At 50.3% G+C, this 16,191-nt stretch overlaps 1 long non-coding RNA gene across 1 annotated transcript; it reads left to right on the forward strand.

Annotated features, from left to right (window-relative positions):
- The first annotated feature begins 7,041 nt into the window (after positions 1-7,041).
- Positions 7,042-15,203, forward strand: LOC133262558 (uncharacterized). Its single transcript, XR_009741352.1, has 3 exons — positions 7,042-7,167; positions 7,677-7,796; positions 15,009-15,203. It is a non-coding gene; the product is annotated as an uncharacterized LOC133262558 (long non-coding RNA).
- The last annotated feature ends 988 nt before the right edge of the window (positions 15,204-16,191 follow it).

A 16,191-nucleotide genomic window follows, 5' to 3' on the forward strand; every position in this document is an offset into this window, starting at 1 on the left:
GCAGGAGGTTGGCTTGGTTTTCATTGTTGTGGGCTCTGCCTGCTGGGGACCAGCACCGTGATGATCCCATGCCCTATAAAGAAGTCATGAAAGCCTTGCCACAGTGGCTCTGAGCAGCCGTGGTGCACTTTTACAATTGACCATGGTGTCTGGACCATTTCTGGTTCAGGACATGGTTCTTCAGGGGCCCTGCTAGGATCTGAGAGCGGATTCCAGTGACAGACTCTCCCCGTGACCTCTGTTCCCACCTTGCCCTCCTGATGGTTGACTGCCAGCACTCAGGTCCTTTGAAGCATGCTGAGAGGTTGGTTGTGTGCATTGGCTCTTTCATCTCTTGCTGCAGAGGCTGTTTCATTCTCTTCTGAGTTTTCTTTGCTGCTTTTGAGTTGTCTGCAATGTCCAGCATGGATATGACCTCAGGAAAGTGTGGAAAAGGATGAGTCTGATTCACTTTAACGATATCCTTCGGAGAGAAAATGTTGCTTTCCATCAAGATTTTCCTTATTCAGATATAATTTCTGTCCAGGAGGGAAATCAGAAGTAGCTTAAGACGGGCAGATGGGTGCAGAAACCTGCCTGCACATAACTGCCTGCTCAGAAGTGTGATGGGAAAGGCTGGGGAGCTGAAAATTCCCTACCTGGGAAGGGAGATTGCCCCCTCTGGGAGCAGGGATTGCTTTTGCCTTTAGCTTTGTGGGATGTCTTGGTTCATGCTGGAGGAGTGAAGAACGAGCGTGGATGGAAGCGTTTCCTAACAAACCCAAGGGAGATGGGTCCTTTGCCCAAGGGGATGCTGCATCATGGGATGGGCTCCTGTGCATCATGCTGATGATGTGCTGGAAGTAACCTGCTGTCATTGCAGAGGGCACTGAGGGTAGCCAGTAATGAAACCACACAAGGGTTTCTCATCATGGTAACCCATCATTTCCTAATACAAAAGGTATTTTAACCAAAACAAACCCCAAGCCTATTCTGGCCCTGGTTGGTGGACAGGAATTTTGTGGTTGCCTAGGAACTGGTGATCAGAGCCTGGTTGCATCCAGCATGGGCTGACAAAGGGCATTCTCATCAATATCATCCTTGTTTATGGCCATAAGGTCCTATGGCAGCGTCCAAAAGAACTGGGGAAAACTGCTGGAATTTTTCTTTCCCTCTGAGAGCTGGGGAAAACTGCTTGGAATTGTCTGGAAGCTTAAAATACGGGCAGAAAAGGACGGATGAACGTTGGGAGTTTTTAGGTAGAGATCATTACATGGACAAGCCCCTGGATTTCAGGAGCCAAGTCAGAACAGATATTAAATAAAGGAAAAAGCAGTAGTCTGCAAAAGGAACTAGATAGCAAATGATGTGTATGAGAGAGGGAGGCTCAGCCTGCTGATGAGAGGCAATTATTAAAAGAGCCTGAAATCTGTGGCTGTCGAGAGTAAAGACAAAAAGACTTGAAGTATCTTGGAACATAAAGAGTGGTGCCAGCTGGTGGCTTCATCACTGGATGACACGCTTCAATCAGCGCTGTAGTGTCTGGTCAGTGCTGCTTTGTGGCATTTGGAAAGCCAAAATGATGTGCTTTATCTCCCTAATGGGAGAGAACATCTTTCCCTTTCCATCCCTAATCAGCAGGGTAGTAAATGATATCCGTGGTGTCAGGGGGTATGCTTGGAAATCAGCGTCCATATAGCTTGTGTTTGAGAGTCTCTGAAGAGCTGGCTCACAAGATTGAGGTCTGCAGATGTTCATTTCTCATCAGCGGCAGAGAAGCTGGGAAAGGGCTGGGTTGTATTCTAAAAGGGCTGTCATTATATCCCAGATAGCTACAAGCTGGTAATCCCAGGCAACATAACGGTATAGGTGAAAGGGAATTCAAAAGGCTAGGGAATTAAAGGCTAGGAATAAAACTAATGGGTTTATGAAACAGAGGCCTTTAGGAGAAGGCTGAATTCATTCGCTTAGTCATGGTTATTAGGTAGCTCTAATAAGCCTAACGTTTTGCACAGCATTTGACATAGCTTCACATGGCATTTGGATTAAGCCACCCGAGGAGGAGCGTTGGAATGTGCTGGGAGCGAGGTAGCTGGCAGGGATGGTTATCCTATGGTGGGAGCTTTGCCTGGGGGGGCTGCAATGATGGGGGCTTGGCATGTGCCTCTATCAGGCCCTTGGGCAAGTTCTGAGCCCTGCACTTAACCCTGCTGCAAACACATGGCTAATGCAGCACCTGTGTCCAGAGATACCTCATTTACCTTGTGCAGAGGAGCACTGCAGACAGCATCTCCCAAACCCAAGAGCTGGGATCTTCACCTTTGTCTCCCAAAGATGCTGAGGGCTCTTTGTGGACAAAAGGACCAGCTGAAGCTGCTAGCGGGCTGCTGGGTCAGGAGAGCTTTGGACTTGAATCAGAGCTGGGAAACCACTACCTGGGATGAGGCAGGGTCAGAGGAACCAGGTGCTTGCCTTTGCTTTCCCTCTCATCTGTGGCACCTCAAGAACAGTGCTTGTGCTTTGAAAGAAGTGAGGTGATGGAACATGCTGCAGTAGCCCTGCACAGCCATCCCTGTGGCTCCCAGGTCTCTTTTCCCCCTTCCCCTCAGCCCTGCCATGCTGATGGTCCTTGCAGCACTCCCCACGCAGGATCATCCACATCTGAAGTTATTATGCACAGGGGCACTTTGCAAAGGCAGGCTCAGTCCTGCCTTAGAGCTGTACCTCCCTGTGCAGTTCTGCCTCTTTAAGCTACGGGAAGCAGAGATGCTGCCCAAACCTCACTCTTCCTCCCAGCATCACCTTAGCTTAGCAATAACCCCTAAGAAACACAAATTCACCCCGAAACAGGACCCAAACTATTCCTTTTCCTATTGGTCTCTAGCATTCACTTGAAAGGCCACATCCCTGCTGTGAAAGATGCTCCAGGAGAGCCGGTGAGCACAGGCAGAGCCTCGCCGAGTTGCTAGGTGACTGCTGCCCTCAGGGCGCGATCCCCCGGCACCGCCTGCTCCCGGCATGAGTAATGCATCTCAATGCATCCATTGGACAACAGCGCTGTCACTTGGGTCTTACCGGTTGAGTCATTCCCGTTGGGAGCAATGGATTATGTGGGTGGCTGAGAGAGGGTTCTTCCAGCCTGGACGTGCTCAGTCCCCAGAGCAAACATCTCCAACCAGGATGGGGTTGGCCTCGGGGAGCATCCCAGGCACCTACGATTCCATGGTCCCAATGCCAGAGCTGCTCTTAGCACACAAGCACAGCCATAAATGGTGTCTGTCGGCCAATGCTCTTTGGCTGACAATAAAGACCTTGTCTGGATTGTTTTGGACTGACCCTAAAGGGGGTCATAAAGCCTTTCACACCCCAACTCTAAAGATGGGAAGAGCAGGATAGGGGCAGGAAGATGATGTGATGTATTCCAGTTCTGGCTGGGCTTGGAATGCTGAGTGCAAGCAAACGCTTGTGCCATTCCAGTGGACTTCCAAGGCCTTTAAGTAATTTCTGCAGTTAAAGGCAGTTATTGTGTAACATTGACAAGTTGCTTGGCTTATCCTCCCTCTGGTTTTGTATGCAAGTCAGGATTTCAGGTTAAATGCTGTTCCGGCAGTGGTCCAGTGGTATTAGGGGTGAATTGATGAACACATCTTTTCAGGTCACTTCCAGGAGGACAAACAAGAGCCATTTTAGTCAATGATTTTAGTGCCTGAGTGCTCTCTCTGAAGAACAGATTACAAAGTAAAGGGAAACTTCACTCTGGCCAAGTGAAACCCTTTAAACTGTTGGTTTTCAGCTGTTCCTCGTCGTTCCTGGCACTGGAGGGGTGAAGTGGTTTTTGCAACCAAAGTGGTGGGATACAGCTCCCAGTGCTACTGGTGCAGCAGCAGCATCCACAAGGCCAGTCCCAGCCCACACTATGGAAGATGCTGCACAGACACAAACCAAGGTCATACCTTGAGTTTGTCATTAAGGGGAGAGGAGTGGGAGGGTAATAAGAATCCGTGGCAAAGTATGAGCTATTATCTTCATCAGTGGTACTGGAAATGCTCCTATCCAGTTGGGTTTGGAAATCTTTTATGTAGAATATGGAGTAAGGATGTAGTAAGAGGTGAAGGATTTTCCCATCAGGATTTTGGTGTTAAAGCTGCTGCAGATGAGCTGGGAAGCATGGTCAGGGAGCAGAGCATGGGCAGCACAGTGAGGGCTGCTGTGCAGCAGAGCTTGGTCATGGGACTTCCTTTCACACAACATCAGGAGGCTTCAGAAGCCCTCGCTGAGCTGATGGTGTGATTTGCACCAAGGGCACAGCTCACAAGCTCCAGAGCAGCTCAGAAGCGTTTGGTTTGTGGCTTTTCTCCTAGCAGGGATGGTAAATTGCAGGCAAAGCTTCTTCCTTTTGAGGGGTCGAAGGAACTTGAAGCATCCTACGGCTATTCAGATGAATAAGGTGGAACAGTGCAGTGAATCCTGTAAGGAGCCTCTCAAAACATGCAGGGAACATGATGGAGCAATCCTGATCTGCTGTTTTTCTCCCAGGAAACAAGCACTGCACAAGGAGGCAAAAAGAAGGCAGGGCAGAAAGCTCCTGCTCTCCCCTCTAAATGGGTCAGAGGGGCAGCAGCTCTCCTCAGGCGCTGATGTTTTCCTGTACGAAGAAAGGAGAAATGAGGAGCTGTATTTATGCAGCTGCATCTTAACAACTAACCCTTCAAACAGCTCATCTAAACGTTCAGCCCAAAGCCACCTAAATGCAGGATCTGAAGAACCACCTTGGGACATGCACATTGGCCTCGCTGAAAGGCAGGGACTGGGGAAGGAGAGTGCGAGGCTGTGATTCAGAGCTGAGATGGATTTGCTTTACACATGAAAGACACCCCCAGGAGCTCACCGGGAGAACAGGCATGTAGCACCTTTCAAGTGTGTGATGCCCTTGAGGGGACGGATGGAAAACTGAACCAGAGCAGCAGCTCTGCTGCTCAGAGGTGGTCCTCAGCGGGGCCACGAGTAATGCGTGATCCCAGGAGAAATTACCTCGGGCATTTCCATCCCTGTCTGAAGCCCTTGGTAGCGTCCCAGGTAAATCAGGACAACAGCCCTGCTCTTCTCCGGGGCTAAGGGAGCTCCTGGGGCAGCTTGTCAGAGCTGATGGATGGGGTCAGAGCTGGTGGTATTGGAGCACAAGGGAGCTCCAAGGCTTCTTACTGCAGAGTAGGGATATCCAATGAGCCTGGCCCAGGGAGAGGGCTGGCAGTTGTGCTGATACTGATAGACAGGGGCTTATCTGGACCCTGCTGCCCCTGAGGTTTTGCTGTTCCTACAGGGATGTGCAACTGGTTGTGTTGCATCCCAGATGTGGAGGTTGGGCACAGCAGGGAACAAGCTTCATTTGGCATCAGCAGAGACTTGCATCCTTCTGATGATGCTCAGAGCCAGGGAGGGCACAGCCCCTGCTCCTGGCACTCATCCACAGCCTGAGGAGTGACCTGGGAACTGAGATTGCCTAAATGACTCCCTAAAGGCTTTCCTGTGCTGTTTAAATGTACCCCATCATAAGGCTGTGATGAAGCTGAGGTCTGTCTGGTGCTTTACTGCACACAGCTTGTAGAGTGAGCAGTGACAAGGGGACTGCTGAGGTTGAATCAGGTCCTTTGGGGTGCAAGGAAGAGGATGGTGCTGGCAGACCTGCATGAGGGAGAGGGGGAAATGCTTCTGCCCAAAGCAAGCAGCAGACGAGAGGCAGGTTAGGACAAGATGGATGAGTGTTGGCTTGCAGGGGAGGGAAGTCAGCAGTTGCTTGCTGTGCCTGTTTATGGCAGTGCTAGCAGGGCTCACGTTTATAGCAGCACGTGTTAACTGCGGGCTGCTGCAGCTGCCATAAACAGCTTCAGCATTCCCAACTTCCTGCCTGCATCGGGAGCCCTTCGGTGCATCGCATGGACCATGCTCCTCAAGGGCCAAAAGAGCAGAGCTCTTGGCTTTGGAGAGCTTCGTGTTCCCCATCCCATTCCCTCCTTAGGCTTAGGAGCAAAAAGGAAGCCCCGGCAGCGCCCACAGTGAACTGGGAATGGTTTTGCACTGCTCTCCTGCAGGGTAGCAGCTGCACTTGGTGTTTCTTGGAACCCAAGCAAGTGTTTTTCTCCTTTGGTTCTTTGTTTCTCCCTTTTTCCTGGAAATGAATTCCCAGCCACTCCATCTGGTTGCCAGAGGTGATGCTTCCATGCAGCTGAGGCAACCGGTGCCGTGGGAGGACACCGGGGAGGACCCTGCTGCTGTTTCACATTCCTTTTGCTCACTTCCAGCAAGGGCCCTGTGGATCTTAACACAGGGTTTGGCTCTTCTTTTACATGGAACTTTCAGGAACGTGTTTGTGAGATTGTTGGGGTTTTTTTCTGGGAAAAACACTGTGCAAAGGTGGAGTTTGGGTGGAGTTTGGGTGGAGTTTGGGTGGAGTTTGGGTGGAGTTTGGGTGGAGTTTGGGTGGAGTTTGGGTGGAGTTTGGGTGGAGTTTGGGTGGAGTTTGGGTGGAGTTTGGGTGGAGTTTGGGTGGAGTTTGGGTGGAGTTTGGGTGGAGTTTGGGTGGAGTTTGGGTGGAGTTTGGGTGGAGTTTGGGTGGAGTTTGGGTGGAGTTTGGGTGGAGTTTGGGTGGAGTTTGGGTGGAGTTTGGGTGGAGTTTGGGTGGAGTTTGGGTGGAGTTTGGGTGGAGTTTGGGTGGAGTTTGGGTGGAGTTTGGGTGGAGTTTGGGTGGAGTTTGGGTGGAGTTTGGGTGGAGTTTGGGTGGAGTTTGGGTGGAGTTTGGGTGGAGTTTGGGTGGAGTTTGGGTGGAGTTTGGGTGGAGTTTGGGTGGAGTTTGGGTGGAGTTTGGGTGGAGTTTGGGTGGAGTTTGGGTGGAGTGTTTGGGTGGAGTGTTTGGGTGGAGTGTTTGGGTGGAGTGTTTGGGTGGAGTGTTTGGGTGGAGTTTGGGTGGAGTGTTTGGGTGGAGTGTTTGGGTGGAGTGTTTGGGTGGAGTGTTTGGGTGGAGTGTTTGGGAACTGGAAGTTAAAGGGGGATATGAAAGCTTGCTTTGAGCTTGTGGGCTTTCTTCTGTTTGGATGCTCTTGTTGCAGGTGCTTTTCAGGGAAATCAGTGCCCATCAATTGAATAAATCCTCAGAGGAAGGAGAGTAAAAGGAACTAAAAGCTTCTTACAAAGGTATTCCTTAAGCAAAACCTTTAAGCCCAATTCATTTCCATGCTGGAAATAAAGACATCCGAAGGCCCCCCTAAGTACTGGGTTTTAGTTAATTTTATGTCTGAGGCACCTGGGTACAGTGATGAGTGTCCTTAGAAAAGGATATTAGGGATTCATGCAGGCAAAGCAATGAGGGATGCAGGGGTTAAGCCATCCCTTGTGCAAATCCCTCAGGATTGGATGGGAATGTGTGTGTAGGAACTCTTTGCATGCACCGTGGTGCATGCAGGCTTTACATCAAGGTGCTGCAGCCCCTAGTTCCCAATTTACACATAGTGTTGCAAATATAATACATATATATATCATACACAATATAATACAAATATAATACTGTTGTGGAGCCCCTTTGCTGGTGTCCACTTCCACGCTCCTCTGGGTGTTCGGATCTTGGTCCTCGCAGTGAGTGGGGTAGGACTGAAGGTGTCAAACTCTTCTCTTCAGCTATTGAAGACTCTTGTTTCCCCTTTCAGCTCCTGAAGTTTGGCAACACTCGCAGATGTCATTGCCTGTCAGGAAGATCTCTTCATTTCCCATCCCCTGCAGTGGGAGCTGCCTGTCAAGTGTCTCTTCTCCACAGTTTCATGTTTCTGGTAAAGCTATGATTTGATTTTTAGGTTTTGTCTGAACAGAATTACCTCCTATGGCATACTTGAGCTGCCAGGGAGGGGAAAAGCCAAGGCATGGTCAGGGGAATAAAACAAGTTATCCCTCCTGGGGCTGCATCAGCAGACCAAAAGCCATTAAATGGCAAAAGCCTCTTAGTCCATGTGATGCTTTGCACATCCCTGGGATGATGAAAACAGAAGGTGGGTGACAAGTAGGGCACTGGGGATGGGTTCTGCCCTGATTTTAGGTGTGAACGTCTATAGGGTGAGGATGCCATTGCATCAGCTGGGCTGTGCCTACTGGTGGGTATTGACTGGTGTGGAAATAGGGAGGATGAGGTGGTGGCAGCACATCTGAATGGGGCCAGGGCTGGCCCGCTGTGGCTTGCTGGTGATGGGAGGTGAGCAGTGGTGGGGTGCTGGAGTGGATGGTGGAGCATTTATGTCTCTCAGGGAACACTGGCAACAGCAGGGTGTTCTGCTGATATTTAATGATGCTGTATCTATTCCTCCTCCTTTTTATCTAATAAGCAAATCTCTCTCACAGGCAGAGACTTCAGCTGAAATATTTAGATACAGAATTAACTCGAGCACTGAAAGCAGAACACAACCCAGAGGGATGCATCTGTAGCGCTGCTGCCCCTTGCAGCGTTCAAGCTTCAAGGGAAGGCCATCAAGGTGATTTGCCAGGGAGACTTGCAAGCCATCCCACAAACTGCTGATGAGGAAGGGAAGAAGCCATCCCCTCTTGCTTTAGACAGGGTCATTTACCTGCTACCTTGTGTCTGCAGAGCAGAGCACTAGAAGTTGGTAGGATGCTGAGCACGAGTGTCCGCTCCCACCTCAGCTGCTTCCTGCACTGCTCACTCCAACACCTGCAGGCTTGGAAGGGGACACGTGGTGTCTGTGGCACACTGGGAATGCCAAAGTGAGGTCAGGGAATGCAGCGCTGGGGCTTTGCAAGCACTGTGGGAAGGTCGGCTCAAGGAAAGCTCCGACCCCATTAGAGAAAAGGTCCTGTTTAGTTTCAGGTGTCCTCACTCTATCCTAGACGTGAGAAAGCCCATGTCTATGGGATTGAAGAGCTGACTAGACAGTGAGAACGAAGCCATATGGTACGTGTCATCATTTCTATCCTACACTTTCTAAATCCCCCACCAACATCACACTATTTTTCTCACTTATGAATTTTATGGAAGGCAAATAAAAGCCTAATAGAAGGCAGGAGGAGCTCCCATGTTTTCTGCTTCAGCATCACCTGCTGGTTCCAGTGGGATTTGCAAACCCAGGACGTGTGGGGCTGGAGGTGCAAACCAGGCTTTGGGGTATTTAATGGGGTGTGTGGGTGCTGCTCTGTAATGGCTCATTACTGCAAGGCTTCAATGAAGAAAACAAGGGAAAGGAGCACAGTTACAAGGCAGGCTTGTTAAATCGTTTAGATTTGGCTGTCGTACTCAGATTCAAAACGAGGAGGCAATAAAAGGCATCCTCAGGCACATTTAACAACCACCCTTGGTGACAGTGGCACTGAACTGCTTTAGTGTCTTGTTTAAAGTCAGCAGAAGCAACTCCAAGGATGCTGTAAAACCTAATCCATCTCATCCGAAAGATCAGAGCCTGCAGGAATGCGTGAACCTGAACCCCCAGAAGCCTGATGGCCCCTGAGCTCCAGGAGCAATGGTGAAAAGGCCATTTCCCTTCTTTTTCCCTTTCCTCGGCCCTCAGTTGGATTTTCATGAAACCAAACGATAGCATGAGACGATGCTGCTGTTTGTAGGGGATCTCAGGTAAAGAGAAGACCTCAACTGAGCTTTAGATTATTTGGGCCTTTAGAAATACATATATATAGTTCTTGAAAGCTCTGGGAGAGTGTTTTTGCTCTCAAGCCTCTCTTCTCACCTGCAGACCCTCATTGCAGAACGTTTTCAGATGCTGGTGCCCTTGACTTGGGCAGCTCCCATGACTGCATCTCCTCTGGAATGGCAAAGGCACTTTGCAAGGCTGAGACCTTTTTACCTCTCTGGGATGCTCCTTTCCTCTCACCTCCTGCCTTTTAGCCCCAGGCTCCTGTTTTCTCTGCTCCTCCATCCATCTCACAAATGGGTTTGCAGCAGCGTCTGGGTTTCTGCAGCAGAAGCACGGTGGGAAGAGTCAATCCTCATTGCTGTGATTACTGGAGCTGGCAGATCCTGCCTCGGGCGCTGAGCTCAGGCTGCTCTGGGAGATGGACTCAACCTGACACCGCCTCAGTGAAGGTGATGGAGGGTGCAAGGCTGGGAAAGGGAGAAGATACCAAGAAAAATGGTCCTGAGGAGAAGTAATGAGAGGTTCAGAAGCTGGGACTGAGCTGGGGCAGGCTGCAGGAGCATCTCCAGGTGTCTGAAGGGAGGATGAAGTGCCAAAGTGCGGCTGGACCCCGCCAGTGTGAGATGGGATGGTTAGGGACTGATGGACCATTTCTGCAGGCAGGAAGGGCTCGGTCTCTTCAACTCTGAGAAACATCTGATACAACTCTCTGAGGCTCCTGCTGTGATTAAGCACATCTTCAGCGCCTCCAGCATCTTCCTCAGCTGCTCCTTGGGGATGAAGCAGGGGATGGGGAGCAACTATTGAAAGTCCAGTAGTGAAAAGCATGGTAGGATATCTATTTCCTAGAGACCTTTCACACAGCTTCTCTCCTTTAGAGGAGGAAGCTGTAGCAGGTTATGTGTTTCTCGGGGTCTTTTCACACAATCTTTCACATTCAAAACCCTGGCTCTATCGCACACGCTTCAGTCCCAGCATCCGTTCTTTTGCTGACCCAGGTTTAAAAACCTCTCCCCATTCCCAAGCTGCTGCTGTATCACTTGTGCAACAAGTTTTGCTGAGGCTGCAATTGGGACAGTTTCATCCTGTCATGAGTGCAGGTGATGTGGATTGGGTGGATGGAGGGGTAAAAGGGCAGGGTAGGGGTGTATGGAAGGGGATTTGTTGTTGTGAAGGGCTTGTTTCTGGTGGGACCAAGCAGTTTCTTGGTAAGGCTTTGGCTTGGGGTAAGGTTAAATATTGGTTGTATGGGGGAATGGTGCAATTTCCATAGGTGGGAGTGAAAGCTGAGTGCTGCACATCCCCTCTCATGGTCACCAGTGCACCCCTGCGCACCCAATGCATGTGTCCTTATGGTCCTGTGAGCAGGCAGGGCTTGGTGCACCCATTGCTCTCTCTGTAACACACCTTTAGCTGTGTTCTCCTGTCCTGTCGTCCCTCCAGGCCCTGGGCTTTGGCTCTCAATCCCACATAGAATCAGGGGGAGCTGGGATGCACAGTGCTTCTGGCATGGCTCTTTGCATGGCATCAGAGCGAGCCCGGCAGCCACATGAACAGCGTAGGTGAGGAGACATTGCAGAGCTGCTGCTGGTTGCATGTTATTTACATGCATATCCTCTACCTTGCTGATGGCTCTTCCTGCTTACAGGTTTGCTAAAGGCTGGAGCCTTTTTTCAAGGCAGATCTTCATTCCTTGGGAAGCCTGCTGGGAATACATTTCCCTCTGCAGTTGCTTGGAATTTTCAGTAAACAGCTATTGTTGCCTCTTGCTAGAACATGGAACAAGGGAAGGCTTCCGTGAGTGCATTTAGGTGGGTTAAAGCTGGGAGAACAACGTGCTCTGGGGTGGTTTGGCAGGCATCAGCCGCTATTGATCCGAATAACAGCAAGATCTTGAGGGACGTCTTGGTGGGGAAAGCAAGTTCAGAAGGAAACAAGCAGCAAATGGATGCTGGGTATCTTGATGCTAGGCTTGTTGCAGCGGATTTGTTGCTCTCAAAGCTGTTTGCTATGTAAAGCGACTGCAGCACAGAGGGGATGAGCAGATCCTTGCTTTGAAAGACCTCTGTGAAAATTGCCATCTGAGCACAGAGGTGTTTTCCTCCCTAAGGGATAAGAGGTTGAAGTGCTGGGATGGAGCTTGGAGGCTCTGAATTCATCATCTGCCTCTGTTTCCTACTGAGTGTCTGTGTAAATCGTGCAGCCGCCATTGCCTTTCCCTAAAACAGAGACCCTTCTCTTGGCGTCTGCGCTCTGGGGATGCCCATATAGTGAACCCTGGATGCTGGGAGCCTATTCCCAGGATGGTGAAAGAAATCAGTGCCTTGGGTGAAGGGATAACAGGGACAAAGAGGGATTTCTGCCTTGAGAGAGTGGAGGGATTTGTTCAGTCCCTGGGAAATGGGAAATAATGGTGGCAAGCAGTACAATACCAGTGAAGTGGGTCGCATCGTGTACTCCCCTCTGTTAGAGCTTGAGGGATTCTGCTCTAAATGAGTATATGGTGAAGCAGGGTCCACTCATTCCCAAGTAGTGAGGATCAGGCTCTCAAAAGGCAGGTGGCTTCTGGCATGAAGTGCATCTGGTTGTTCTCCTTACCATGGACCTTGTACCTTAATGGGGTTTGGAACCCCTCTGGTCTTGGTGGTTGCTGTCCTTTGGATGCTGACCAAGTCATGCAAACATGGGAGAGACTGGAACGGAACTGAAGCAGTTCTTCCTGTAAATTCATGAAGGTTTGGGGAGCTACATGCCTTTTTCTTCTCCCACTTCATGGCCCCAGGGAATGTAGCAGGAGTTGATGTATTTCTTGGCATGGGAACTCCAGGGTTTTGGGAGCTGGCGAGGAAACGGAAGGAAAAGGATGGATAGGAGAGAAGTGGAAAGATTTCCTTTGTGATTGGGCTTTAAGTGGGACTGAATTACACTTGTTTTGCTGTCCTGCTATTTTGGAAAGAGGAATCGATTGGCTCCAGCTCTGTCAGCCAGGTCGGGTGCCCCTGGGGATCGGCTGCCTCTTGCAGGATGCTGTTTCATTGTGTGATATGCCTGTTCCTATGGATCAGTTCCTTGCCTGCAGCTGCAGGAGTGGGCAGGGAAGTGTCAGCCAGCAGCAGTGTTGGGGTGTCAGGGTGCAGGGGGATGCAGGCACTGACCCCATGGCTCTGGCAGAGCAAGCATCAGGAGCAGGCAGATGGAGCTGCCTGCTGGGGATGTGGGGATGGATGAGCTCAGTTGCTGTTCTCTGCTGGCTTCAGCTAAAGGCTGTGTCTGGAGTTATATGTATGGCTCAGTCCATGAGTAGATGGGATGCACTGGGATCACTTGCTCTTTCTTCTGGAGCTGGTGCAAGGCTGAGCAGTGACTTCCCTTTGCTCTTTGACCATCCTCAACATCATTTTTCATGCCTGTTTTGCAGGTTTTCCAGTGCTGGAAATACCCCTTGCTCTCACTTTTCTAGCTGTAATGCAGTTTCTCTTTCATTCCCCACTAAACCCCAATACCTGCTCTGTTGATTTCCTTAGTGTTTAATGGTTCACCTTAGTGTTTAATGCTCTGCCTGCTCAGCTGTAGATACACTTAATGTCCCTGCTCAGCGCTGACCCTATGGAGGGAGCAGCGATGCTCAAGGACACTGCTGTAACGCTGGTCTTGGGGAAGCCACAGCTACCCTGAGCTGTAGTTGGGCTCTCCTTGACTTGTGCAGATGCTTCACAAACCCAGAAAGCTGAGGGTGAGCAGAGAGCTCAGGGAAGCGCTCTAAATACCAAGGCTAAAGAGGGTGTGATGAGGATCCAGAGGGAATGCTCCGAGGATGCTGGTCTTGCTGGAGGGGCGAACTGGGGGGTTTTGAGCAGGTAAAAGAATACTGGAAAACAAGAAAAACAAGAGTTTGGGTGCTTTTTCTTTGCCTAAATATTTAACAGCAAACCTGGAAATCACATCTGTTTCTCATCCTACCAACCAGCTTGAGCTGTGGATGGATTCGCCAACAGTAACGCACTGTGAGCACCATCAGTTTTGATGGGTGGATGTGTGCATTAACAGAGATGGCTTTGGTGTTTGTGGTGTGGACAGTGATGGGAGAAATGCAGGTGTGTGTCTCCCTGTCTGGCAGGTTAAAGCCATTCCCCTTGTCCTGTCCCTACAGGCCCTTGTCCAAAGCCCCTCTCCAGCTTTGTTGGCCACCTTTAGGTATTGACTGTTCTTGATGTCTCCTGTATGACCGTTAACGTCCATAAACCACATCTCGCCCACCATGGCACAATTTAGCTATTTAGTGTTGCCATGTGCCCATCACGAGTGGCAGCTGTATTTTGAACCTTTGCTCTCCAGCTCTTCCAAGCGCACTCCACATCCTCCTCAGCCTTCCTCCCTCTCCTCTTCAGCCCGGCCTCTTGTTCCCTGCATGAGAAATGATTTCCCATCTTGCAGGATTAAATCTCTGCTCCTGATGGCCTTGGTTAGACTGGGCTGAAGGTGGGAAACCAGCTCTGACATGCAGCCGCCTTCACCTTCAGCAAGGAAAGGCAGGAAAAGCACCTTGTGGGTAGGAAATGCAGGTGGCTGTGGGCTGGTTCCTGCCAAAGCAGCAGAAATCCTCCACGTTCAGGAGCAGTGGCTGCAAAGTCAACCTGGTTGGAACAGCTGTACGTGGAATTAGTGACACTTGAGCTGGATTAGCTTGAAATAGATAAGGGTTGTTCATCCCAGGCTGGACTGATGCTCCTCACGAGTCTGGAGATGGATGTGGTGTAGGTGTATGGGGAAGCCCAGGGTCCTGCCTCTGCCAACATATATCCATTAACCAAGCAGAGAACAACCTGCTTGGGCTGCAGATACGGGTTTTTTATAGTATAAGCCTTTGAAGGTATGCCAACCCCCCCTCCATATATGCCCAAAGCTCATTTTAATTCTTTAATGGATATTCTAATGACCCCATTCATCAGAATTTTGTATAGTTTTGAGACTTATTTTGTGTGCATTCAAAGGAAAGTGGGGCTGAAGTAAAAGAGGGTATTTGCACCAGGAATGTGGTTTTGACTTGCACGTTGATGCTTGGGATGCTTTATTGTAAACCCAGCATCTCTTCATGGTGTCACCCGCTGCCTTCATGAGCACTTCCTTGACCATCATCACCTGGAAGAAGGGTTGCATTTTTGGCTGGTTCTTTTTTGGCTCCTGTTTCCCTGCTGTCTGCATAGAAACCTGCAAGCAGAGGAGCTGATCTGGTTCTCTAGGAAATAGGCTGGAGAAGTCCTTCTGGGTCATGCAATGAAATCTTGGTGGCCTTGTGCATAGACCCCAATGGATGAGGGGAAGACTTCCAGTGAGGAAGGAATCTGGTGAGTGTCATGCTCTTGGGATGGCTCTGTCCTCCTCTCAACCCAGGGATCCTGAGGAGAGCAGAAGGTAAGAGTCCATGAGATGTGCTGGAAGGACAAATCTCTTCATGGGTGAATTGGGATTGGGGTGAAATGAGGTGAAACGGCAGGAGTGGGACTGGAGGTGCAGCATGAACACCGTGAGCACTTTCCTGTCCAGGAGGACAAGGCTGAGCAGCGTGGAGATGGGAGATGGATGGAGGAGGAGCTTTTGTTGCAGACACTAAACATGTCTCGGCTGTCGGTAGTTCAAGGTGGCAACGCTGATCCCTTTCTACAGCAGTCATTCCAAAGCATTGCGCTGTGAGTCAAAACAAGAACCACAACAAGACAAATAGGTGAACACGCCGTCTTTGCTGCCTTGAATTAACACAGAGTGAGTACATGGAGGGCTAAGTGCATTCCTGGGGGTGGGAGCCAGCAGAGAGGAGCGGAGCTGCATTTGCAAGCACCCTTTTCCCCTAGGCTCCCGGGCTGTCCAGCCGGGCTCTCGCACTGATTTACTGCTGTCCTTCCCTCAGCCTTTGAAACTCAATCCATTAACAGTTAATGCCTGCTCTCCTCTTTATTTCACACCCTCTCGTTAATGGAGTGGTAAAAAAACCCAACCTTTCTTCAAGCACAGGGACTGTTCTCTTTCACAAGGCTGCATCCCTGGGTCAGGCTTTTATCCCTTGCTCCCTGTTAGAGCTGTGACCTGGTCTTATGGATGCATTCAGGGAAAGTACAACGTGTTACCATGCTGTACTGTTACCGTCCTTGTAAAGAAGGTGCAGTTTCTGTGCTAAATCACCCCAGACGTCTGTTAAAGCACAACTGAAGCAGAAAGGGCTGTGGCTGTGCTGCACTCTCTGAAGCATTTGCTGCCCAAGAGCTCATTGCCCTTTTCTCCATGTCCTGGGCACTAGGGATGTGCCTCAAACTGGTTCTGCCCCATGTGTCTCTGCTTATGTCCCTATAAACTGCTGGGAAATGGCATCTTCAGGGGTGCTCGGGGGCACAAGACCATGAAGCTCCAGTTCTCAGCAGTTAACTCTGTGCCTGATCGGGGATCAAACTGGGGCTGGACCCCAAAGGTCTGTTTGGGGGGCAGCTTACCTGGGGGCTCTGCAGCTCTTGGGCACTGAGTCTGTCAGGACTAATGTCCCAGATGGGGAAGAGCAGGGACTGTGTGGGTCGCCCCATGCAGA

The sequence above is a fragment of the Pezoporus flaviventris genome, unplaced genomic scaffold, assembly GCF_033815535.1.
Source record: "Pezoporus flaviventris isolate CSIRO_AGI_PZ_B2104156 unplaced genomic scaffold, CSIRO_AGI_Pfla_v1 ptg000213l, whole genome shotgun sequence".
In the NCBI taxonomy this organism is placed as follows: domain Eukaryota; kingdom Metazoa; phylum Chordata; class Aves; order Psittaciformes; family Psittacidae; genus Pezoporus; species Pezoporus flaviventris.